The following is a 27,096-nucleotide window of genomic DNA, read 5'->3' as shown; positions in this document are numbered from 1 at the left end:
AATTCGATAAGAGACATCATGGTATGCATCATATCCAATAGGGTGCAGTTATGATGTTCGGACACACCATCACACTATGGTGTTCCAGGCTGTATTAGTTGTGAAACAATTTCCACAATGTCTTAATTCTGTGCCAAACTCGTAATTCAGATATTCATCTCTATGATCATATCATAGATATTTTATCCTCTTGTTACGACGATCTTTCAACTTCACCCTGAAATTACTTGAACCTTTCAGTAATTCAGACTCGTGATTTAACAAGTAAATATACTCAACATCTACTCAAATCATCTGTGAAGTAAAAACATAACGATATCCACTACATGCCTCAGCACTCATTGGATTGCACACATCAAAATGTATTACTTCCAACAGGTTGCTTTCTAGTTCCATTTTACTGAAACCGAGGCTTTCAGTCATCTTGCCCATGTGGTATGATTTGCATGTCTCAAGTGATTCAAAATCAAGTGAGTCCAAACAGTCCATTTGCATGGAGTTTCTTCATGCATATACACCAATAGACATGGTTCGCATGCCTCAAACTTTTCAAAACGAGTGAGCCCAAAGATCCATCAACATGGAGCTTCTTCATGCGTTTTATACCGATATGACTTACGTGGCAGTGCCACAAGTAGGTGGTACTATCATTACTATCTTTTGGCATGAACATGTGTATCACTACGATCGAGATTCAATAAACCATTCATTTTAGGTGTAAGACCATTGAAGGTATTATTCAAATAAACAGAGTAACCATTATTCTCCTTAAATGAATAACCGTATTGCGATAGACATAATCCAATCATGTCTATGCTCAACGCAAACACCAATCTCGATGGTAGAGGGAGCGCGCGATGCTTGATCATATCAACATTGAGAACACTTCCAACACATATCGTCAGCTCACCTTTAGCTAGTCTCCGTTTATTCCGTAGCTTTTATTTCGAGTTACTAACACTTAGCAACCGAACCGGTATCTAATACCCTGGTGCTACTAGGAGTACTAGTAAAGTACACATCAACACAATGTATATCCAATATACTTCTATCGACCTTGCCAGCCTTCTAATCTACCAAGTATCTAGGGTAATTCTGCTCCAGTGGTTGTTCCCCTTATTACAGAAGCACTTAGTCTCGGGTTTGGGTTCAACCTTGGGTTTCTTCACTAGAGCAGCAGCTGAATTGCCGTGTCATGAAGTATCCCTTCTTGCCCTTGCCCTTCTTGAAACTAGTGGTTTCACTAACCATCAACAATTGATGCTCCTTCTTGATTTCTACTTTCGCGGTGTCAAACATCGCGAATATCTCAAGGATCATCATATATGTCCCTGATATGCTATAGTTCATCACGAAGCTCTAGCAGCTTGGTGGTAATGACTTCGGAGAAACATCACTATTTCATCTGGAAGATCAACTCCCACTCGATTCAAGCGATTGTTGTACTCAGACAATTTGAGCACAAGTTCAACAATTGAGCTTTTCTCCCTTAGTATGTAGGCTAGAAGAACCATCGGAGGTCTTATACCTCTTGACGTGGGCACGAGCCTGAAATCCCAATTTCATCCCTCGAAACATCTCATATGTTTCGCGACATTTCAAAACACGTCTTTGGTGCCTCAACTCTAAACCATTTAACATTACCGAACTATCATGTAGTCATCAAAACGTGTATGTCAGATGCAACATCCATAGACCACGTTCGAGGTTCAGCACACTGAGCGGTGCATTAAGGACATAAGCCTTCTAAGAAGCAATGAGGACAATCCTCAGTTTACGGACCTAGTCCGCATAATTGCTACTATCAACTTTCAACTAATTTTTCTCTAGGAACATATCTAAACGGTAGAACTATAACGCGAGCTACGACATAATTTGCGAATTCCTTTTGACTATGTTCAGGATAATTAAGTTCATCTTATGAACTCCCACTCAGATAGACATCCCTCTAGTCATCTAAGTGATTACATGATCCGAGTGAACTAGGCCGTGTCCGATCATCACGTGAGACGGACTAGTCAACGTCGGTGAACATCATCATGTTGATCGTATCTACCATACGACTCATGCTCGACCTTTCGGTCTCTGTGTTCCGAGGCCATGTCTGTACATGCTAGGCTCGTCAAGTTAACCCCAAGTGTTTTTGCTGTGTTCCGAGGCCATGTCTGTACATGCTAGGCTCGTCAACACCCGTTGTATGTGAACGTAAGGATCTATCACACCCGATCATCACGGCGTGCTTCGAAACGACGAACTGTAGCAACGGTGCACAGTTAGGGGAGAACACTTCTTGAAATTTTAATGAGGGATCATCTTATTTACTACCGTCGTACTAAGCAAATAAGATGTATAAACATGATAAACATCATATGCAATCAAATAGTGACATGATATGGCCAATATCATATTGCTCCTTTTGATCTCAATCTTCGGGGCTCCATGATCATCATCGTCACCGGCATGACACCATGATCTCCATCATCGTGTCTTCATGAAGTTGTCACGTCATCTATTACTTCTACTACTACAGCTAACGTTTAGCAATAAAGTAAAGTAATTACATGACGTTTATGTTGACACGCAGGTCATAAATAAATAAAGAAAACTCCTATGGCTCCTGCCGGTTGTCATACTCATCGACATGCAAGTAGTGATTCCTATTACAAGAACATGATCAATCTCATACATCACATATATCATTCATCACATCACATAGCATACCGTGCAAAAACAAGTTAGACGTCCTCTAATTGTTGTTTGCATGTTTTACGTGGCTGCTATGGGTTTCTAGCAAGAACGTTTCTTACCTACGCAAAACCACAACGTGATATGCCAATTGCTATTTACCCTTCATAAGGACCCTTTTCATCGAATCCGATCCGACTAAAGTGGGAGAGACAGACACCCGCCAGCCACCTTATGCAACTAGTGCATATTTGTCGGTGGAACCGGTCTCACGTAAGCATACGTGTAAGGTTGGTCCGGGCCGCTTCATCCCACGATGCCGCCGAATCAAGATAAGACTAGTAACGGCAAGCATATTGAACAAAATCAACGCCCACAACTACTTTGTGTTCTACTCGTGCATAGATACTACGCATAGACCTAGCTCATGATGCCACTGTCGGGGAACGTAGCAGAAATTCAAAATTTTCCTACGTGTCACCAAGATCAATCTATGGAGTCATCTAGCAACAAGGGAGGAGTGGATCTACATACCCTTGTAGATCGCACGCGGAAGCGTTCAAGAGAACGGGGTTGATGGAGTCGTACTCGTCGTGATTCAAATCACCGATGATCCTAGCGCCGAACGGACGGCACCTCCGCGTTCAACACACGTACGGAACGGAGACGTCTCCCATGCCTTGATCCAGCAAGGAGGAGGGAGAGGTTGATGGAGATCCAGCAGCACGACGGCGTGGTGGAAGTAGCGGGATTCCAACAGGGCTTCGCTAAGCGCTGCGGGAGGAGGAAGATGTGTCACGGGAGGGAGAGGGAGGCGCCAGGCGTTAGATTGGTTTGCTCCTACTTTTCCCCACTATATATAGGGCCAAGGGAGAGGGGGAGGCGCAGCCCTTGCCCCTTCCTCCAAGGAAGGGTGCGGCCAAGGGGGGGGGGAGGAGTCCATCCTCCCCAAGGCACCTCAGAGGTGCCTTCCCCTTTTAGGACTCTCCCCTTTTTCTCTTCTCTTGGCGCATGGGCCTCTTGGGGCTGGTGCCCTTGGCCCATATAGGCCAAGGTACACCCCCTACAGCCCATGTGGCCCCCCGGGGCAGGTGGCCCCACCCGGTGGACCCCCGGGACCCTTCCGGTGGTCCCGGTACAATACCGGTGACCTCGAAACTTGTCCCGATGGCCGAAATAGCACTTCCTATATATAATTCTTTACCTCCGGACCATTCCGGAACTCCTCGTGACGTCCGAGATCTCATCCGGGACTCCGAACAACTTTCGGGTTACCGCATACTAATATCTCTATAACCCTAGCGTCACCGAACCTTAAGTGTGTAGACCCTACGGGTTCGGGAGACATGCAGACATGACCGAGACGACTCTCCGGTCAATAACCAACAGCGGGATATGGATACCCATGTTGGCTCCCACATGTTCCACGATGATCTCATCGGATGAACCACGATGTCAATGACTTAATCAATCCCGTATACAATTCCCTTTGTCTAGCGGTATTGTACTTGCCCGAGATTCGATCGTCGATATCCCTATACCTTGTTCAATCTCGTTACCGGCAAGTCTCTTTACTCATTCCGTAACACATCATCCCGTGATCAACTCCTTGGTCACATTGCGCATATGATGATGTCCTACCGAGTGGGCCCAGAGATACCTCTCCGTTTACACGGAGTGACAAATCCCAGTCTCGATTCGTGCCAACCCAACAGATACTTTTGGAGATACCTGTAATGTACCTTTATAGCCACCCAGTTACGTTGTGACGTTTGGCACACCCAAAGCATTCCTACGGTATCCGGGAGTTGCACAATCTCATGGTCTAAGGAAATGATACTTGACATTAGAAAAGCTTTAGCATACGAACTACACGATCTTTGTGCTAGGCTTAGGATTGGGTCGTGTCCATCACATCATTCTCCTAATGATGTGATCCCGTTATCAATGACATCCAATGTCCATGGTCAGGAAACCGTAACCATCTATTGATCAACGAGCTAGTCAACTAGAGGCTTACTAGGGACATGGTGTTGTCTATGTATCCACACATGTATCTGAGTTTCCTATCAATACAATTATAGCATGGATAATAAACGATTATCATGAACAAGGAAATATAATAATAACTAATTTATTATTGCCTCTAGGGCATATTTCCAACACTTTCTAGCTCCTTAGGGGGGTTGTTCCTCTTTACAGGTGTGTTAAACAGGGTTTTATGTGGTCATATGGAGTTTATTAGGTAGAGAAAGTACCTTGTGATTTTTCTAATTTTGGACATATATCAAGTCTCACCAAGACATCTTGATTACAACACTCAGCTTATCCAAGACATCTTCATTACATTCTAGACAGGATAGAAGCCTACTTTGTTTAGAAACAGAGTCAGAATTTGAAAAGGAAAACCTTAAGCCAAACATACAACAAGCATTGACAACATAAGTGGAGACACTAATTTTCTCTGACTTGTGGAGGCTCTAATCCTCAGGGATCATGGCTAAAATAATTTTCCATGCCTGATTAGTGATTATCTGAATTAGTTTGTAAACTGTAGAGGTGGTTAGGCTCTGGTTAAAAATAAAAACAATAATAGAAGTTTTGTATTTTCTAAGTAAAAAACCCCACATATGCACCAGGATGTGATCTGTCAGAACCAAAGTATACCTAGCTCTGCATTAGTTGTTTTGTGCTTCAAGTGTCCCAATCAAGGACAAACTGAGTGGTTGCAAAATTATATTATGTGGTCAATGTGGATTTACTATTTTCTGGTGATAGTTCTGAACTGGTAAATAAGTTAACATGCGTAAGTGAGACTTGGCATTTTAAAGCTTAGGGTCTTCAACTTCAACCATGAATTGGGATGATAATGTTATTTTGCCTTCTTAACAGAATGGTGTCATAATCAGAACAAAGCTGCTGCAAATGCATACCGTTTTTACAAGTGCATCTCCACCTTCTAATCCATTTAGAGTTATCATAAATATATTTCCAAGGTTTTTTTTCATTTCACTGTAGAGTCTTTGCTTCTGGACTCAATGCACATTCATCAGTCATAAGAGATAAATACTAGTAAGTCAAGGGCACCAGAATTTGATCATGCCTCTTTTGAGAAGTATGTCTATTGATTCAAAATTGATGATCATCTTGGTCTATGTCGGTGAGCTTGTGTTATGCACTTATGCGTTTGACAAGTAATGACTTGCAAAGATGATGATCATCTTGCTAGTTTGCTGGGTTTTGTCTCTGACCATTGTGTCGTGATGAATTTGCAGGTACCCCGAGAGGCCCTTGAGTTTGCCAGAATGTCGATTAACTTCCGTTTCGGCAAATTCGGGTACTCCATGTGTCCTATTTTCAGCAAAGGTCATGCTGAAATTTTCCGTGAATTTTAGCATGACTTTGCTAAAAATAGGACATATGGGGTACTTGCGACTAATGCATGGGCCGGGGTATCTTAGTACTTAATTAAGTAGGATCAACTGCCCCTTTATTCTTGCTGCATTAAACCATAGGTTTTAGGGTGCCTCGGTGTCGATAAGAACTTAAATGATGAAAGCTTAGGCTTTTAGGGTGCCTCGGCATCGACAAACCCTAAATGATAAAACCATGGCTTTTAGGGTGCCTCGGTGTCGATAAGAACCTAAATGATGAAAGCTTAGGCTTTTAGGGTGTCTCGGCGTCGACAAACCCTAAATGATAAAAGCTTAGCTTTTAGGATGCCTCGGTGTCGACAAACCCTAAATGATGTAGTTTTGAATTATGAACGTATGATATGTCGTCATCGGACGACGAAAGTCTCCCGGGGGAGTGCGACTGGTGCCACGACGATCGAGGTCTTTGCGACACGCCTCACCTGGACGATGATCGGCGCTTCAGCATTAAGCTCGAGGAGACCTTCGAAGTTGAAATGCTACACAACAATGACAAGTGTTTTTTTCATAATTAAGCATGACTTCAACTATTTCAACATGTAATTTTCATCTTTTACAATTCGAGTATAGCTTATCCCATGCCATGCAAGATGCTATGTCTTGGAGAGGATGGATTTTGAAGACCATGAAATTTCTGAAACAAAGAAAATTCACCTAAGGACTCATCACGATGTGGACTTTGAAGTAAATCTATATAATTCTGAGAGTGTAACCCATTTTGGTTGAAAAAATTGGGAAGCATTTTGCAAGATGTATGGTTTTGATGAGGGTATGCTTATCACCATGGATCTTGGTAATCCTGACATCAACCAAGAGAATATGGACATTTGGGTCCTTGTTGATACGCCTCCAGTTCTACCGCTATGTGAGTTTCTCAAACATAGTTATTAGCTAATTTATATTGTTTATTTCAAAATAGTTGACAGCTTATTTCCATTGACAGCTTATTTTTATTGTTCAAAGAATGTGCGGGAGATGGTAGACAAAACCCACTACACCGATGGCTCCAAATTAACAACTTACAAGGAGAAAAATCATCTGGTCGGATTTTGTACTGACATTGAGAATTACAATATCCACAATCAAACTCCTCAACATTATGGTAAATACGTGCCACTAGTGCATGTGTTCAACTACGGTAACTACCATGGAGATACCCTGGTAAGATTTTTACTATTACAACATCCGTGCATCTTTTGCGTACTTCTAAAACTAGTACATCATTGCTAACTATGAAGTTATTACTATGTTTTTCAACAGATAATCCCAGAGAATTGTGTGCCTCATTTGATGTATAAGAAAGGTAGTCTTAATGTTTTGAACATACAGCCAGGTCATCCTACGAATCTCAACTGTCCATACGAGATTTCTAAAAGAAGTGGAGACATGAAAATCAAAGGATGGAAAAATGTATGGACAGTCGTAAGGAGGTTCTTGGAAGCAAAAGGAAGCGAAGCGCAAGAATTGGAGACAGGATGTTCTCCATTCTCCATAATGGAGAGTCGGGGTCTATATTGTTTTATGCTATTTTAGCTTAAATAGGGTATTTAGGTCTTGCCTAATACTGATGATCATGTGCTAAGAACAATTAAGTAGGGTTGGTTCGATGACTATCAAGATGATGATCGTATGACTTGTTATTAATAACGAGTAGAAGTTTTATGATGATGATTAGTAGGACTTGTTAGGATTAGTATTACTTCCGACAAACTCGCTACTCGCGGTCTCGAGACTTGTAATGTTCTATCTTTGTTCGGTCTTTTGAATTCGGAGACTAATATGATGAATTGTATTCAGAGACTAATCTTCTATTGTATTCGACGAATCTACTGTTGCTATGTGCTACTGTCCATATTCTGTCAAATAATATATTTTGTAAGCTGTGCAAAAATCAGAAAAGTAAAAAAAATATAACCTAATATTCATACTAATGGCGCATCACTACAGAGTGCGCCATTAGTATGCCAAAGTATAGTAATGGCGCATCACCAAACAGTGCGCCATTAGTATGCCAAGTATACTAATGGCGCATCCATCCGCAGTGCGCCATTAGTGTGCCAAAGCACATGGTTAAATATGGCCCCTGGGAGGCATACTAATGGCGCATGGTGTTATATACTAATGGCGCACTGGGTGGTGCGCCATTAGTAATAAATACTAGTGGCGTGATACTAATGGCGCACCATTGATGCGCCATTAGTAGGCAAAATTGGTGCGCCATTAGTAGGCCTTTTCCTAGTAGTGTGTACCACAACTGATGTGTGTATTGAACACTTATCTGGCAAAGAGGGTACAAGAGTGATCCAGGAGTGGACCACTGGACAGCGGTCAAAATTATCCATAGGTTCCTTAAAGAGGACTAAGGAAATGTTTCTCGATTATGGAGGTGATAAAGAGTTCGTCGTAAATAGTTACGTCGATGTAAGCTTTGACACTAATCTAGATGACTCTAAGTCTCAATCTAGATACATATTGAACGTGGGAGCAATTAGCTAGAGTAGCTCCATGCAGAGCATTCTATATATAGAAATTTGCAAAATACATACGGATCTGAATGTGACAGATCCGTTGACTAAACTTCTCTCACAAGCAAAACATGATCACATCTTATTACTCTTTGGGTGTTAATCACATGGTGATGTGAACTAGATTATTGACTCTAGTAAACCCTTTTGGTGTTGGTCACTCATGACCCACAAGTATAGGGGATCTATTGTAGTCCTTTCGATAAGTAAGAGTGTCGAACCCATCGAGGAGCAGAAGGAAATGATAAGCGGTTTTCAGCAAGGTATTCTCTGCAAGTACTGAAATAAGTGGTAACAGATAGTTTTGTGATAAGATAAATTGTAACGAGCAACAAGTAACGAAAGTAAATAAAGTGCAGCAAGGTGGCCCAATCCTTTTTGTAGCAAAGGACAAGCCGGAACAAACTCTTATAATAGGAAAAGCGCTCCTGAGGACACATGAGAATATCGTCAAGCTAGTTTTCATCACGTTCATATGATTTGTGTTCGATAATTTGATATGTGGGTGGACCGGCGCTTGGGTGCTGTTCTTACTTGAACAAGCATCCCACTTATGATTAACCTCTATTGCAAGCATCCGCAACTAGAACAAAAGTATTAAGGTAAACCTAACCATAGCATGAAACATGTGGATCCAAATCAGCCCCTTACGAAGCAACACATAAACTAGGGTTTAAGCTTCTATCACTCTAGCAACCCATCATCTACTTATTACTTCCCAATGCCTTCCTCTAGGCCCAAATAACGGAGAAGTGTTATGTAGTCGACGTTCACATAACACCACTAGAGGCTAGACAACATACATCTTATCAAAATATCAAACGTATACCAAATTCACATGACTACTAATAGCAAGACTTCTCCCTTGTCCTCAGGAACAAACGTAATTACTCACAAAGCATATTAATGTTCATAATCAGAGGGGTAATAATATGCATATAGGATCTGAACATATGATCTTCCACCAAATAAACCAACTAGCATCAACTACAAGGAGTAATCAACACTACTAGCAACCTACTAGCACCAATCCCGGACTTTGAGACAAGAATTGGATACAAGAGATGAACTAGGGTTTGGAGATGAGATGGTGCTGGTGAAGGTGTTGATGGAGATTGCCCTTTCCCGATGAGAGGAGCGTTGGTGATGACGATGGTGATGATTTCCCCCTCCGGGAGGGAAGTATCCCCGGCAGAACAGCTCTGCCGGAGCTCTATATTGGACCCGCCAAGGTTCCGCCTCGTGGCGGCGGAGTCTCGTCCCGAAAGGTTCCTTCTCTTTTTTCTCATCAAAAGGCTTCATATAGGAGAAGATGGACATCGGAGAGCCACTAGGGGGCCCACGAGGTAGGGGGCGCGCCCTAGGGGGGACGCCCCCCACCCTCATGAGCAGGGTGTGGGCCCCCTGGCCTTCATCTCTGGCGAGGATTTTTCTTTATTTATTTTAAGATGTTCCGTGGAGTTTCAGGACTTTTGGAGTTGCACAGAATAGGTCTCTAATATTTGCTCCTTTTCCAGCCCAGAATTCTAGCTGCCGGCATTCTCCCTCTTCATGTAAACCTTGTAAAATAAGAGAGAATAGCCATAAGTATTGTGATATAAAATGAAATAACAGTCCATAATGCAATAAATATCGATATAAAAGCATGATGCAAAATGGACGTATCAACTCCCCCAAGCTTAGACCTCGCTTGTCCTCAAGCGAAAAGCCAATAACAATAAATATGTCCTCATGTTTAGAGGTAGAGGCGTCGATAAAAATAAAATACGGACATGAAGGCATCATGATTATTCTTATAACAGCAACATATATAGATTTTGTCATATGATTACTTATGTTCAAGTGATGATCTATTCACAATGCAAAATTATAAATCATAAACCTTATTGGGCTCCGACAAACTATAATCTCAATCATTGAAGCAATTGCAATTTATCATAACATCGGAAAGAGTCTGTGTCGGAGCTAAAAAGCAAGTCCACATACTCAACTATCACTTAGTCCTCCATAATTGCTAACACTCGCGCAATACTTGTGGTTACGGAGTTTTAATCGGACACAGAGAAAGATAGGGGCTTATAGTTTTGCCCCACAACCTTTTACCTCAAGGGTAATGTCAACAATAATGGTTCATGCTCCCCTACATCCAGTTAGATATATATATATGTATATATATATATATATATATCATGTTCTTTCCAACATGCTAAGCTTGCCAAAGGATAAAATGAAAAAGAAAAGGTGAAGATCACCATGACTCTTGCATAAGGTAGAAGATAATAATAAAGGATAGGCCCTTCGCAGAGGGAAGCAGAGGTTGCCATGCGCTTTTATGGTTGGATGCATAAAATCTCAATGCGAAAGAACATCCTTTATATTGCCCCTTGTGATATGAACCTTTATTATGCACTCCATCGCTTTTATTACTTCCATATCACAAGATCGTATAAAGCTTATTTCTCCCTCACCAATCAATCATACATATTTAGATCAATTTTTATTGCTTTCCACCGATGACAACTTACTTGAAGGATCTTACTCAATCCATAGGTAGATATGGTGGACTCTCATGGCAAAACTGGTTTAAGGGTATTTGGAAGCACAAGTAGTATTTCTACTTGGTGCTGAGAATTTGGCTAGCATGAGGGGGAAAGGCAAGCTCAACAAGTTAGAGGATCCATGACAACATACTTTATCTTAGATAAAAGAAATACATAACTCATTACGTTGTCTTCCTTGCCCAACATCAACTCTTTAGCATGTCATATTTTAATGAGTGCTCCCAATCATAAAAGATGTCAATGATAATATATCTATATGTGAAACCTCTCTTTCCTTGTTACTTCCTATTAATTGCAACAATGACCAAAGCTATGTCTGCCAATTCCCAACAACTTTTAATCATCATACTCTTTCTATGTGAAGTCATTACTCTCAATAAGATCAATATGAACTTTTTGTTTCTTTTTATTCTTTTTCTCTTTTCTTTTATTCACCCAAGATCATGGCAAAATAATCAAGCCCTTGACTCAACACTAATCTTTATTATATATAGCTCACGGACTCGATTACATAGAGAGATCATAAAGCAAAACTCAAAACTAGATCATGTCATAAACTTTATTCTACTAGATCAAGATACTACTAATAGGATCGAACTAAGAAAAACGCTAAAGATAGGAGTTGTGATTGTGATACGATACCGGGGCACCTCCCCCAAGCTTGGCAGTTGCCAAGGGGAGTGCCCATACCCATGTGATTATATCTCCTTCTTTGTTGGTGAAGATGGTGGTGGTGATGTTGATGATGTAGGCTTGTCGTCCATCTTCCAAGGCATACGTTCTCCATCATAGAAGGATGATCGAGTCTTCGGGATCCTCAAATCTGCAGCCAAACTCATCCTTTTGAATCTATATTCATACTCACAGTTTTGGTTTTGCAGGTCATAGATTTGGGCTTGGAGGTGCTCGATCTTCTCATGAAGCTTGAATATAGTCTCCCCGATGTTGTCAGCATCCAACTTGTGGTTGCTAGTGAACTCCGCGATCATCATGTGGTTAGAGTTGAGTCCCCGTTCCACCATCCTTTGGCACTTGAAAACTTGTTGCTCCACTGCTTCGAGCCTTGTCTCCATGCTTCCGGTCCCCTTCGGTCCCTCTTCATCGCGGATGTGCAGCAACCCATCACACAACTCAGTGGCTTGAGGGTGTCGCAGCACCTCCGCGAGGTAAGGGTTGATGACCTTCTCGAAGAACTTGTCCTTGAAGGCTCTTGGGGCCGTCATGACAACCTAGATTTGTCAGAAAAACAGCTCGAAACAAGAACAGAGGAGGTTTGCGTGATACGGGAGTCAAAACCTTCTGGAGGTTATATAATGAATTTTTATGGACCAAAATACGTATCGTGCAAGAAAACGGAGTCCGGAAGGCACACGAGGTGCTCACGAGGTAGGGGGCGCGCCCGGAGGGGTAGGGCGCGCCCACCACCCTCGTGGGGCCCTCGTGTCCTTCCCGGACTGCTACTTATTTTTCTATTTTTCTAAATATTCTAAAACAGAGAAATATTGCCTTAAAAATTGTTTTGGAGTCGGTTTACTTACCGTACCACATACCTATTCCTTTTCGGAGTCTGAAATGTTCCGGAAAGTGCCCCTTATGTATTCCTCCGGGGTTATGGTTTCAATAATATTGGTTTCAACATTTATGGGATGACCTGAGATATAATGTTTGATTCTTTGACCGTTTACCACCTTCAGATTTGTGCCTTCAAAGTTGTTGATTTTTATGGCACCAGAACGATAGACTTCCTTGATAACATAGGGGCCTTCCCATTTAGAGAGAAGTTTTCCTGCAAAAACTCTTAAACGAGAGTTGTATAGCAATACATAATCACCTACATTAAACTCACGCTTTTGTATCCTTTTGTCATGCCATCTTTTAACTTTTTCTTTAAAGAACATGGCATTTTCATAAGCTTGGGTTCTCCATTCATCAAGTGAGCTAATAGGAAATAACCTCTTCTCATTGGCAAGTTTAAAATCATAGTTGAGTTCTTTAATAGCCCAATATGCCTTATGTTCTAGTTCGAGAGGTAAGTGACATGCTTTTCCATAAAACCATTTTATACGGAGACATACCCATAGGATTTTTGTATGCAGTTCTATATGCCCATAATGCATCATCAAGTTTCTTAGACCAATTCTTTCTAGACCTATTAACAGTCTTTTGCAAAATTAATTTGAGCTCTCTATTGCTCAACTCTACTTCACCACTAGACTGTGGGTGATAAGGAGATGCTATTCTATGATTAACATCATATTTAGCAAGAATTTTACGGAAGGCGCCATGAATAAACTGTGAACCACCATCAGTCATTAAATATCTAGGGACCCCAAACCTCGGAAAAACAACTTCTTTAAGCATTTTAATAGAAGTGTTATGATCAGCACTACTAGTTGGAATAGCTTCTACCCACTTAGTAACATAATCAACAGCAACTAAAATATGTGTGTATCCATTAGAGGCAGGAAAAGGTCCCATATAATCAAATCCCCAAACATCAAATGGTTCAATAACAAGAGAATAATTCATAGGCATTTCTTGACGTCTACTAATATTACCAATTCTTTGACATTCATCACAAGACAAGACAAACTTACAGGCATCCTTGAAGAGAGTAGGCCAATAAAAACCAGATTGCAATACCTTATGTGCAGTTCTATCTCCAACGTGGTGTCCTCCATAAGACTCGGAATGACACTTGTGTAGGATCTGTTCCTGTTCATGCTCAGGTACACAACGTCTAATAACACCATCTACTCCTTCTTTATAAAGATGTGGGTCATCCCAAAAGTAATGTCTCAAGTCATAGAAAAACTTCTTCTTTTGCTGGTATGTGAAGCTAGGTGGTATAAACTTAGCAACAATATAATTAGCATAATCGGCATACCATGGAGTACTATGAGAAGTACTTATAACATTTAATTGTTCATCAGGAAAGTTATCATTAATAGGTAGTGTGTCATCAAGAACATACTCTAACCTAGACAAGTTGTCTGCAACGAGGTTCTCAGCTCCCTTTCTATCAACAATATGCAAATCAAATTCTTGTAGCAAGAACCCATCTAATAAGTCTAGGTTTAGCATCTTTCTTTTCCATAAGGTATTTAATAGCAGCATGATCAGTGTGGATAGTTACTTTAGAATCAACAATATAAGGTCTGAACTTATCACAAGCAAATACAACTGCTAAAAGCTCTTTTTCAGTAGTAGCATAATTTCTGTGAGCATTGTCTAGAGTCTTACTAGCATAATGAATAACATTCAATTTCTTATCAACTCTTTGCCCTAGAACAACACCTACAGCATAATCACTAGCATCACACATAATTTCAAAGGGTAAATTCCAATCAGGTGGCTAAACAACAGGTGCAGAGACTAATGCTTTCTTAAGTATTTCAAATGCTTCTACACAATGATCATCAAAGACATATGGTATATCTTTTTGCAATAAATTAGTCAGAGGCCGATTTTTTTGAGAAGTCCTTCATGAACCTCCTGTAAAATCCGGCGTGACCAAGGAAACTTCTTATACCTTTGATGTCCTTGGGACATGGCATATTTTCAATAGCATCAACCTTGGCTTTATCAACTTCAATACCTCTTTCAGAAACTTTGTGCCCCAAGACAATACCTTCATTAACCATAAAGTGGCACTTTTCCCAATTCAAGACAAGATTAGTTTCTTCACATCTCTGCAAAACTCGATCAAGATTGCTCAAGCAATCATCAAAAGAGGAACCATAGACGGAAAAGTCGTCCATGAAAACCTCACAAATCTTTTCACAAAAGTCAGAGAATATAGCCATCATGCATCTTTGAAAGGTAGCAGGTGCATTACATAAACCAAAAGGCATACATCTATAAGCAAAAGTACCAAAAGGGTATGTCAAAGTAGTCTTTGATTGATCTCTAGCCGACACAGGTATTTGAGAGAAACCAGAATAACCATCTAGAAAGCAATAGTGTGTATGTTTGCATAATCTTTCTAGCATTTGATCAATAAAAGGTAAGGGGTAATGATCTTTCTTAGTAGCTTTATTTAATTTGTGGAAATCAATTACCATACTATAACCTGTGATAATTCTTTGTGGAATCAATTCATCTTTATCATTAGGAACAACAGTAATACCACACTTCTTAGGGACACAATGGACAGGACTTACCCACTGACTATCAGCAACGAGATAAATTATACCTGCCTCCAGAAGCTTGAGTATTTATTTTCTTACCGCTTCTTTCATTTTAGGATTCAGACGTCGTTGAGGATCACGAACTGGTTTGGCATCTGCTTCCAAATTTATTTTATGTTGACATAGAGTGGGACTAATGCCTTTAAGATCATAAAGAGTATATCCAATAGCAGCACGATGCTTCTTCAGAGTTTTCAATAATCTTTCTTCTTCATGCTCTGAAAGGTTAGCACTAATAATAACAGGATATATCTTCTTTTCATCAAGATAAGCATATTTAAGATTATCAGGCAAATGTTTAAGCTCAAACATGGGATCACCCTTGGGTGGAGGAGGATCCCCTAAAATTTCAACTGGCAAATTGAGTTGCAGAATAGGTTCCTGTTTAAAGAATACTTCATCTATCTACCTTCTTTCATTCATGAACATATCATTTTCATGGCCTAGAAAATAGTGTTCTAAAGGATCACTAGGAGGTACGGCAATAGAAGCAAGACCAATAATTTCATCCTTACTAGGTAATTCTTCCTCACGATGTTGTTTACTAAATTTAGAGAAATTAAACTCATGAACCATATCATCTAAGCCAATTGTAACAACATTCTTTTCACAATCTATCTTAGCATTAACAATGTTCAAGAAGGGTCTACCAAATATAATGGGACAAAAGCTATCTTGTGGGGAACCATGAACAAGAAAATTAGCAGGATATTTAGTTTTCCCACACAACACTTCAACATCTCTTACAATTCCAATTGGTGAAATAGTATCTCTATTGGCAAGTTTAATTGTAACATCAATTTCTTCTAACTCAACAGGTGCAATGTCATGCATAATTTCTTTGTATAAGTCAATAGGTATTGCACTAGCACTAGCACCCATATCACATAAGCCATGATACCAATGATCTCCTATTTTAACAGAAATAACAGGCATGCCTACCACAGGTCTAGGTTTATCTGTATCATGGGGTTTAGCAATTCTAGCAGTTTCATTACAGAAGTAAATAACATGCCCATCAATATTATCAGACAAGAGATCTTTAACAATAGCAATATTAGGTTCTACTCTAACTTGCTCAGGAGGTGTATAAGTTCTAATATTGCTTTTACGAACAAAAGTTGAAGCTTTAGCATGATCCTTTACTCTAACAGGGAAAGGTGGTTTCTCAACATAAGAAGTAGGAACAATAGGATCATTATAAGTGAGAGTCTTTTCTTCAACTTTAATAGGTGCAGCTACTTTTACTTCTATGGGAGGATGATATTTAAACCACTTCTCCTTATGGAGATCAACATAAGTAGCAAAAGATTCACAGAAAGAAGCTACTATCTCGGAGTCAAGTCCATATTTAGTGCTAAACTTACGGAAAATATCGGTGTCCATAAAAGATTTAACACAATCAAACTTAGGTGTCATACCTGACTCCTTACCTTCGTCGAGGTCCCAATCTTCAGAGTTGCGTTTAGTTCTATCCAATAAATTCCATCTGAATTCAATAGTCTTCATCATAAAGGAGCCAGCACAAGAAGTATCGAGCATGGTGCGATTGTTATGAGCAAGCCGAGCATAAAAACTTTGCATAATTATTTCTCTCGAGAGCTCATGATTGGGGCATGAATATAACATTGATTTAAGCCTCCCCCAAGCTTGAGCGTTGCTTTCTCCTTCGCGAGGCCAGAAATTATATATATAATTGCAATCACGATGAACAAGATGCATAGGGTAATACTTTTGATGGAATTCCAATTTCAATCTTTTATAGTCCCATGATCTCATATCATCACATAGCCTATACCATATCAATGCGTCTCCCTTCAAAGATAAAGGGAAGACCTTCTTCTTAGTAACATCATCGGGTATACCTACAAGCTTAAATAATCCACAAACTTCATCCACATATATTAAGTGCTCATCAGGATGCTTTGTTCCATCTCCTGTAAAAGGGTTAGCTAGCAGTTTTTCCATCATACCCGAAGGAAATTCAAAAGGAGTTTCATTTTCTATAGGTTCAGTAGGTTGAGGAGCAACTCTTTGCTCTACTGGATGAGGTGAAGATACCCCGAAAAAGCCCCTCAGAGAATTACTTTCCATAGTAACAAGTGACAGTAAATTTCATCACACTATATAAATTTTTCCTTACCAAATTCCACCTACCAAAAGCGCTACACTCCCTGGCAACGGCGCCAGAAAAGAGTCTTGATGACCCACAAGTATAGGGGATCTATCGTAGTCCTTTCGATAAGTAAGAGTGTCGAACCCAACGAGGAGCAGAAGGAAATGATAAGCGGTTTTCAGCAAGGTATTCTCTGCAAGTACTGAAATAAGTGGTAACAGATAGTTTTGTGATAAGATAAATTATAATGAGCAACAAGTAACGAACGTAAATAAAGTGCAGCAAGGTGGCCCAATCCTTTTTGTAGCAAAGGACAAGCCGGAACAAACTCTTATAATAGGAAAAGCGCTCCCGAGGACACATGGGAATATCATCAAGCTAGTTTTCATCACGTTCATATGATTTGCGTTTGATACTTTGATAATTTGATATGTGGGTGGACTGGTGCTTGCGTGCTGTTATTACTTGAACAAGCATCCCACTTATGATTAACCTGTATTGCAAGCATCCACAACTACAACAAAAGTATTAAGGTAAACCTAACTATAACATGAAACATGTGGATCCAAATCAGCCCCTTACGAAGCAACGCATAAACTAGGGTTTAAGCTTCTGTCACTCTAGCAACCCATCATCTACTTATTACTTCCCAATGCCTTCCTCTAGGCCCAAATAACGGTGAAGTGTTATGTAGTCGACGTTCACATAACACCACTAGAGGCTAGACAACATACATCTTATCAAAATATGAAACGAATACCAAATTCACATGACTACTAATAGCAAGACTTCTCCCTTGTCCTCAGGAACAAACGTAATTACTCACAAAGCATATTTATGTTCATAATCAGAGGGGTAATAATATGCATATAGGATCTGAACATATGATCTTCCACCAAATAAACCTACTAGCATCAACTACAAGGAGTAATCAACACTACTAGCAACCTACTAGCACCAATCCCGGACTTTGAGACAAGAGTTGGATACAAGAGATGAACTAGGGTTTGGAGATGAGATGGTGCTGGTGAAGATGTTGATGGAGATTTCCCTCTCCCGATGAGAGGAGCGTTGGTGATGACGATGGTGATGATTTCCCCCTCCGGGAGGGAAGTATCCCCGGCAGAACAGCTCTACCGGAGCTCTAGATTGGATCCGCCAAGGTTCCGCCTCGTGGCGGCGGAGTCTCATCCCGAAAGGTTCCTTCTCTTTTTTTCTCTTCGAAAGGCTTCATATAGGAGAAGATGGACGCCGGAGAGCCACCAGGGGGCCCACGAGGTAGGGGGTGCGCCCTAGGGGGGGCGCCCCCACCCTCGTGAGCAGGGTGTGGGCCCCCTGGCCTTCATCTCTGGTGAGGATTTTTCTTTATTTATTTTAAGATGTTCCGTGGAGTTTCAGGACTTTTGGAGTTGCACAGAATAGGTCTCTAATATTTGCTCCTTTTCCAATCCAGAATTCCAGCTGCCGGCATTCTCCCTCTTCATGTAAACCTTGTAAAATAAGACTGAATAACCATAAGTATTGTGATATAAAGTGAAATAATAGTCCATAATGCAATAAATATCGATATAAAAGCATGATTCAAAATGGACGTATCAGTCACATGGCGATGTGAACTATAGGTGTTAATGACATGGTGATGTGAACTATGGGTGTTATTCATATGGCGATGTGAACGAGATTATTGACTCTAGTGCAAGTGGGAGACTGAAGGAAATATGCCCTAGAGGCAATAATAAAGTTGTTATTTTATATTTCCTTATTCATGATAAAAGTTTATTATTCATGCTAGAATTGTATTGATAGGAAACCTTGATACATCTGTGAGTACATAAACAAACACCGTGTCCCTAGTGAGCCTCTACTAGACTAGCTTGTTGATCAAAGATGGTTAAGGTTTCTTAACCATGGAAATGAGTTGTCATTTGATAATAGGATCACATCATTAGGAGAATGATGTGATGGACAAGACCCATCCGTTAGCTTAGCATAATGATCGTTCAGTTTTATTGCTATTGCTTTCTTCATGTCAAATACATATTCCTTCGACTATGAGATTATGCAACTCCCGGATATCGGAGGAATGCCTTGTGTGCTATCAAACGTCACAACGTAACTGGGTGATTATAAAGATGCTCTACAAGTATCTCCGAAGGTGTTTTTTGAGTTGGCATAGATCGAGATTAGGATTTGTCACTCCGAGTATCAGAGATGCACTACCAGGGAAAACCTTATACACAGAATCTTACCAGTAGAGCGGGACAAAAACAAGCGCTACTACTACTTACCACTAGCGCATGGCAGAGAAACGCGCTACATCTACGTTTATAGCAGTAGCGCGTCTCAGGGAAGAAGCGCTACAACTACAATTCCCCTATTGTTCTCGCCAGGCTACCATTAGTAGTAGCGAGCATAAGCAAAGCGCGCTGCTGCTAAGCTTGTTGTAGTAGCGTGTTTCGCACAGAGAGCGCTACTGCTAATGAAAGGAAAATAAAATGTAAAACATATAGAAAAGTAAATGAAAATGAAAGAAATAGAAAAGGGGAAGGAAAAAAAAGAAAACGTGAAGGAAAACAAATGAAAAAGGAAAATAAAGGAGAAAGGCGTAGCAGCAGTGTGTTTTCGGGACAACCGCTGTAGCTAACTTAGCAGTAGCGCGTTATGTCATCCAGCGCTATAGCTAAGTTAGCTATAGCTAATATAGCAGTAGCACTTTTCCTGGAATGCGCTACTGCTACTTTTGACTTAACCGCGCGCTCCTTCTTCCCCACGGCCACTTCCCCCAAATCGAACTCATCTGCTCTCACCGCCGTCGTCGCCCTGCATCGTCATCGGCTGCTGCATGCTCTCTCATCGCCCTCCGCACGCCCTCGACGCCGCCCTCGACCCCGACCTCGACGCCGCCCTCGACCCCGACCTCGACGCTGCTCCCGACCCATCCCTCGACGCCGCCTGCCCCTTCCTGGGTCGCTCCGTAACTCCGCCGGCACCCGAGGTGAGCACGCCTACACCTCCTCCTCCTCCTCCCCTACCTCTGCCTAGCTAGGGTTCCTAGGGTTCATCAAATTTTAGAGTGCATCGAATTAGTTAGGGTTCATCAAATTAGATGCTAATTAGAGCAGTAGTTCCTAGGTAGGGTTCATCTAATTAGTTAGGACTTGTAGATGCTTAAGAACTAGGGAAGTAGTGCTTAATAGAAGTAGTAAGAAAATTAATAGAACTAGTTGAACTAGTTTATTTTTTAGTAAGAACTAGTTGAATTAATAGAACTAGTGTATTTTTAGTAAGAAAATTAATAGAACTAGTTGAACTAGTTTATTTTTAGTAAGAACTAGTTTATTTTTATTTATAGTAAGTGTTTAGTTGAATTAATAGAACTAGTTTATTTTTAGTAAGAAAATTTATGTTTAGTTATTTTTTAGTTAAAGCAATTATTCCCGCATCGACGTCGACGATGCCTATCCCGCATCCTCGTCATCGACTTGGTGGAGGATGATACGTCTCCGACGTATCTACTTTTCCAAACACTTTTGCCCTTGTTTTGAACTCTAACTTGCATGATTTGAATGGGACTAACCCGGACTGACGCTGTTTTCAGCAGAATTGCTATGGTGTTATTTATGTGCAGAAACAAAAGTTCTCAGAATGACCTGAAAATTCACGGAACATCTATTCGGAAACAATAAAAAATCCTTGCAAAAGATGAAGACCAGGGGGCCCACCACCTGTCCACGAGGGTGGGGGGCGCGCCTGCTCCCCTAGGGCGCGCCCCCTACCTCGTGGGCCCCCTGGAGCTCCTCCGACCTCGACTCCAACTCTATATATTTGGTTTCGGGGAGAAAAAAATCAGAGAGAAGAATTCATCGCGTTTTATGATACGGAGCCGCCGCCAAGCCCTAAAACCTCTCGGGAGGGCTGATCTGGAGTTCATTCGGGGCTCCAGAGAGGGGAATTCGTCGCCATCGTCATCATCAACCATCCTCCATCACTAATTTCTTGATGCTCACCGCTGTGCGTGAGTAATTCCATCGTAGGCTTGCTGGACGGTGATGGGTTGGATGAGATCTATCATGTAATTGAGTTAGTTTTGTTAGGGTTTGATCCCTAGTATCCACTATGTTTTGAGATTAATGTTGCTATGACTTTGCTATACTTAATGCTTGTCACTAGGGCCTGAGTGCCATGATTTCAGATCTGAACCTATTATGTTTTCATCAATATATGAGAGTTCTTGATCCTATCTTGCAAGTCTATACTCACCTATTATGTGTTATGATCTGTTAACCCCGAAGTGACAATAATCGGGATACTTACCGGTGATGACCATAGTTTGAGGAGTTCATGTATTCACTATGTGTTAATGCTTTGGTTCGGTACTCTATTAAAAGGAGGCCTTAATATCCCTTAGTTTCCATTAGGACCCCGCTGCCACGGGAGGGTAGGACAAAAGATGTCATGCAAGTTCTTTTCCATAAGCACGTATGACTATATTCGGAATACATGCCTACATTACATTGATAAACTGGAGCTAGTTCTGTGTCACCCTATGTTATGATTGTTACATGATGAACCGCATCCGGCATAATTCTCCATCACCGATCCATTGCCTACGAGCTTTCCATATATTGTTCTTCGCTTATTTACTTTTCCGTTGCTATTGTTACAATCACTACAAAATACCGAAAACATTACTTTTGCTATCATTACCTTTTGCTACCGTTACCACTACTATCATATTACTTTGCTACTAAACACTTTGCTGCAGATATTAAGTTTCCAGGTGTGGTTGAATTGACAACTCAGCTTCTAATACTTGAGAATATTCTTTGGCTCCCCTTGTGCCGAATCAATAAATTTGGGTTGAATACTCTACCCTCGAAAACTGTTGCAATCCGCTATACTTGTGGGTTATCAGAGGACACCTTGATCAGAGGGGCCATGTCCGGGATTCGGCTCCGTCAGGCTGGTACTGGGTGGTGCTACCTACCAGGGGGCGCAGCTTGGTGAGGAGACAGCCCGTCGTTGACCCGAACCTTCTTTGGTGGCGGTCGCGTGGGCCAGTGACGGTGCAGAGGCTTGAGGACCCCGCGGAGGTGATACGTCACCGTGTCAGCGAGGAGGACGCGCACGTCCGCCACTACATGGTTGCGTTGGAGGGCATGTTCTCCAATACCTGGCAGGTTCTTCAGGGATCTCACCTGAGCTATGATCCTGTGATGGTTCCTTTTCTTTGGGTGTCCATCGGCCGCACCGATACCCGTCGATCGCTAGGGTTTTAGTTGTATTAGTGATTTTATATGTACGATACTATTCAAGATGTATTAGTGATAATATTCGATGATGTACGGACGCAAGAGATGATTTACTTTTGCTTATTGAATGCATGTTAATTTGAATACTTATATATTTTACGATTTGGTTTTTCTTATTGAATGCTCAAATTGGACCCCCACTATGCAAGGCGTATGCATTTGATTAGTTGATAGCTTATAGGATTTTTGTTTTTGCGGAAATCAAGGAGCGCCTCCATCATCCCCGCCGTCATCCCCGTCATCGACCCCCTCCGACCTTGAGGTGAGACCAGCGAAATCTCCATGTCAATATGAGTCCTATAAGATATTTTGAAATGTTTTTGTTCATATTTTCAACCATTGAAATACAATGACCATCAAGTTTGAATGCTCATATGATGTAGATAAAAACATGTATATCTTGTGTTGCTCAAATAGGATATGTGCTTGCCTATGTTTTGCCAGAGTGTTGATTAATTTCCATTCTAGAAAATTTCAGGCGCTCGATATGTCCTTTTTTAGCAAAGGTCATGCCGGATTTTTCCGTGAATTTTGGCATGACTTATGCTAGAATATGTAGGAAATATCGAGTGGCCTGGAATTTCTAGAAAGATAATTAAATGACATTATGTCCGTGATGATTAATAATGATCTAATTTAGTTTTTGTAGTACATATAGTTAATTGTACAAGTTTAATCTTTGAATTATGAACATAGGAAATGTCATCATCGGACGATGAAAGTCTCCCGGGGGAGTGCGGCTGGTGCAACGACGACCGAGGTCTGTGCGACAGGCCTCACCTGGACGAAGATCAGAGCTTCAACATTAAGCTCCAGGAGACATTCGATGTTGAAACGGTACGTGATAACCCACAAGCATAGGGGATCGCAACAGTTTTCAAGGGTAGAGTATTCAACCCAAATTTATAGATTTGACACAAGGGGAGCCAAAGAATATTTGAAGGTATTAGCAGCTGAGTTGTCAATTCAACCACACCTAGAGATTAATTATCTGTAGCAAAGTGATCAGTAGCAAAGTAGTTTGATAGTTTTGATAGTAGTGATAGCACCAATAGTAACAGTAACAGTGATCATAGTAATTTTGTAGCAAGCGTAACAGTGATGATAGCAGTAGTAACTTAGCAGAAACAATATGGAAAAGTTCGTAGGCATTGGATCAGTGACTTGTTGGATGATATTCATCATGTGACAGTTATAACCTAGGGTGATACGGCACTAGCTCTAGTTCATTGATATAATATAGGCATGTATTCCGTAAATAGTCATACATGCTTTATTAAAAGAACTTGCATGACATCTTTTGTCCTACCCTCCCGTGGCAGCGGGGTCCATATTGGAAACTAAGGGATATTAAGGCCTCCTTTTAATAGAGAACCGGAACAAAGCATTAACACATAGTGAATACATGAACTCCTCAAACTACGGTCATCACCGAGAGTGGGCCTGATTGTTGTCACTCCGCGATTGCCGGATCATAACACGTAGTTGGTGACTATAACTTGCAAGATCGGATCTAGAACATGGATATAATGATGATGACATAAACGGTTCATATCTGAAATCATGGCACTCGGGCCCAAAGTGACAAGCATTAAGCATAGCAAAGTCATAGCAACGTCAATCTAAGAACATAGTGGATACTCGGGATCAAGCCCTAACAAAACTAACTCGATTACATGATGAATCTCATCCAACTCCTCACCGACCAGCAAGCCTACGAAGGAATTACTCACTCCCGGTGGGGAGCATCATGGAATTGGCGATGGAGAAGGGTTGGTGATGACGAAGAACAAATATCCCCCTCTCCGGAGCCCCAAACAGACTCTAGATCTTCCCTCCCGAGGAAGAACAGGGCTTGGCGGCGGCTCCGTCCCATGGATCGTGATAATTCTTTCTCCCTTGTTTTTTCTCCAAAAATTGGAATTTATAGTGTCAGGGTTGAGGTCTGCGGGGCCACCAGGTGGGTACAACCCACCTGGGCATGCCAGGAGAGGGGGGCACGCCCTGGTGGGTTGTGCCCACCCAAGGGCCCCTCTCCGGTAGATCTTGGCTCCAGAAATTTTTATATATTATATAAAAATTCCTCGCAAAGTTTCGTTCCATTCCAATAACTTTTATTTCTGCATAAAAACAACACCATGGTAGTTATGCTGAAAACAGCATCAGACCGGGGTTAGTTTCATTCAAATCATGAAAATTAGAGTCCAAAACAAGAGGAAAAGCGTGAGAAAAAGTAGATACGTTGGAGACATATCAACTACCACAAGCTTAAACCTTTGCTTGTCCTCAAGCAATTCAGTTGATAAACTGAAAGTGAGAAAGAAAAACTTTTACGAACTCTTTTGCTCTTGTTTGCATAAATAAGCTTAAACAACACCAGGTTTTCAGCCAACATTATTAGGGATGGCAGTTTTGCCCATGGGTATGGGTACTCGTGGGTACCCTACCTGAATACAATGGGCATGGGCAAGACTTGAAGAGGTTTTGTACCCATGGGTAATGGGTATCCATACCCACAAAATATATGGGTAGGGTATGGGCATGAAATTGCACCCATGGGTAACCCAATGGATACCCACAAAAAATAAAATAAAATAAAATAAGTACTATGACATGTGGTGTCAACATCCAACTCCCGTGGCACAACCCTAAATCTTGTATACCTAAACTGGCCGTAGCTCATATGCTCGCACACACTTTCTTGCCACTCCCCCTACATCCTATGTGTCTCCTCGACGATGAAATCTACTCCTATCCATCTCTTGATCCAGCAATCCCCGATTCACACACCTGCCTCCCACTATGTCGAGCTTCCACCAATCATTTCTCATACTTGCGTGATTCCTCCAAGAGGCCACCCATCGGAGGAGGCTGCGTTGGTGCTATACTGCTTGCTCATCGTCACTTGAATTTTGACTCATTTATCTACTTTTTAGAAATTTAAATACCATAGATTGTACCCATTGGGTATAGAATACCGATGGGTATGGGCATGGATATCTATTTATACCCATGGGTATTGTCGTGGGTGGGTATAGAAGGTATCTATGGGTATGGGTTTAGGCAGAAGAAGGTTGTACCCACCCATACCCTACCCATTGCCATCCCTAAACATTATAACTAACCATGTTGACATAACTCTTAAAGATTATAATGACTCATATCAATGACATAATCAGCTAGTGAGCAATAATATGATATCTCAAACGGCAACACGTTGTCAAAACAACCATGATATACTATGACAATAATGGTATCTCGCTAGACCTTTTTGAGACCGCAAAACATAAATGCAGAGCACCTCTAAAGTTCAAGCACCGACTAAACATTGTAATTCTTGGTAGAAAAGATCCAGTCATGATGCACCCAACATTAGCTACACACAATGCATAAATCATGACCGCTGTGCTCTACTCAGTTTCTGGCGCTTGTTTTAGAGGGTGGTGACACAACATAAAAGTAAATAGATAGTCCCTTCGCAGAGGGAAGCAGTGAATTGCAGAGGTGCCAGAGCTCAATTTTTAAAACAGAGATAAACGAAATTTTGAGACATGCACCCTTCTTATTCACTTCACGACCATCAGTTATCAACATCTTCCATGCTAAGCGCGCTAGTGGCGGTTCCCAAGCAATAAAAGTAAAGGTTTACGCCCCCTCCACCATCAATCACACTCCACGGCTTGTCCGAAACGATGGGTGTCGTCCATACCAACATCAATCCTGGGGGAGTTTTGTTTAATTATTTGCATTTTTGAGTTCGTAACTGGGAATCCCTATTACCGATTTTCTCGTGTGATGGCGAGTGAATAAACACTCGACCTGAGAATAACCCGCTTAGCTTGGAAGATATCGACCACCTCCTGTCGTTCCATGAACGATCCAGGCACACAAAAATGATAATTTTTAGAAGTTTTTAGAGGCAGCAGAAGCAAATTTACTTAGGACGGCAGGGTAATACCGCATATAGGTAGGTATGGCGGACTCATCTGGTATAACTTTGGGTTCAAGGTTTTTGATGTACAAGCAGAATCCCCACTTAGTACAGGCAAAGGCTAGCAATTTAGATTGAGAAGCGGCCAGCTAGAGAGCAACAACGATCATAACCATGCATTATGTGTAAGTAACATTGGACACTAGCATGAGTAGGATATGAACACCATTAACATAAACATTATAGAGGCTATGTTGGTTTTGATTCAACTACATGCATGAACATGTACCAAGTCAAGCCACTTGAACATTCAGAGGAGGATACCATATCATCATAGTACAT

Source organism: Triticum urartu, chromosome 3, assembly GCF_003073215.2.
Source record: "Triticum urartu cultivar G1812 chromosome 3, Tu2.1, whole genome shotgun sequence".
NCBI lineage: Eukaryota > Viridiplantae > Streptophyta > Magnoliopsida > Poales > Poaceae > Triticum > Triticum urartu.
Note: the sequence above shows the minus strand (reverse complement) of the source record.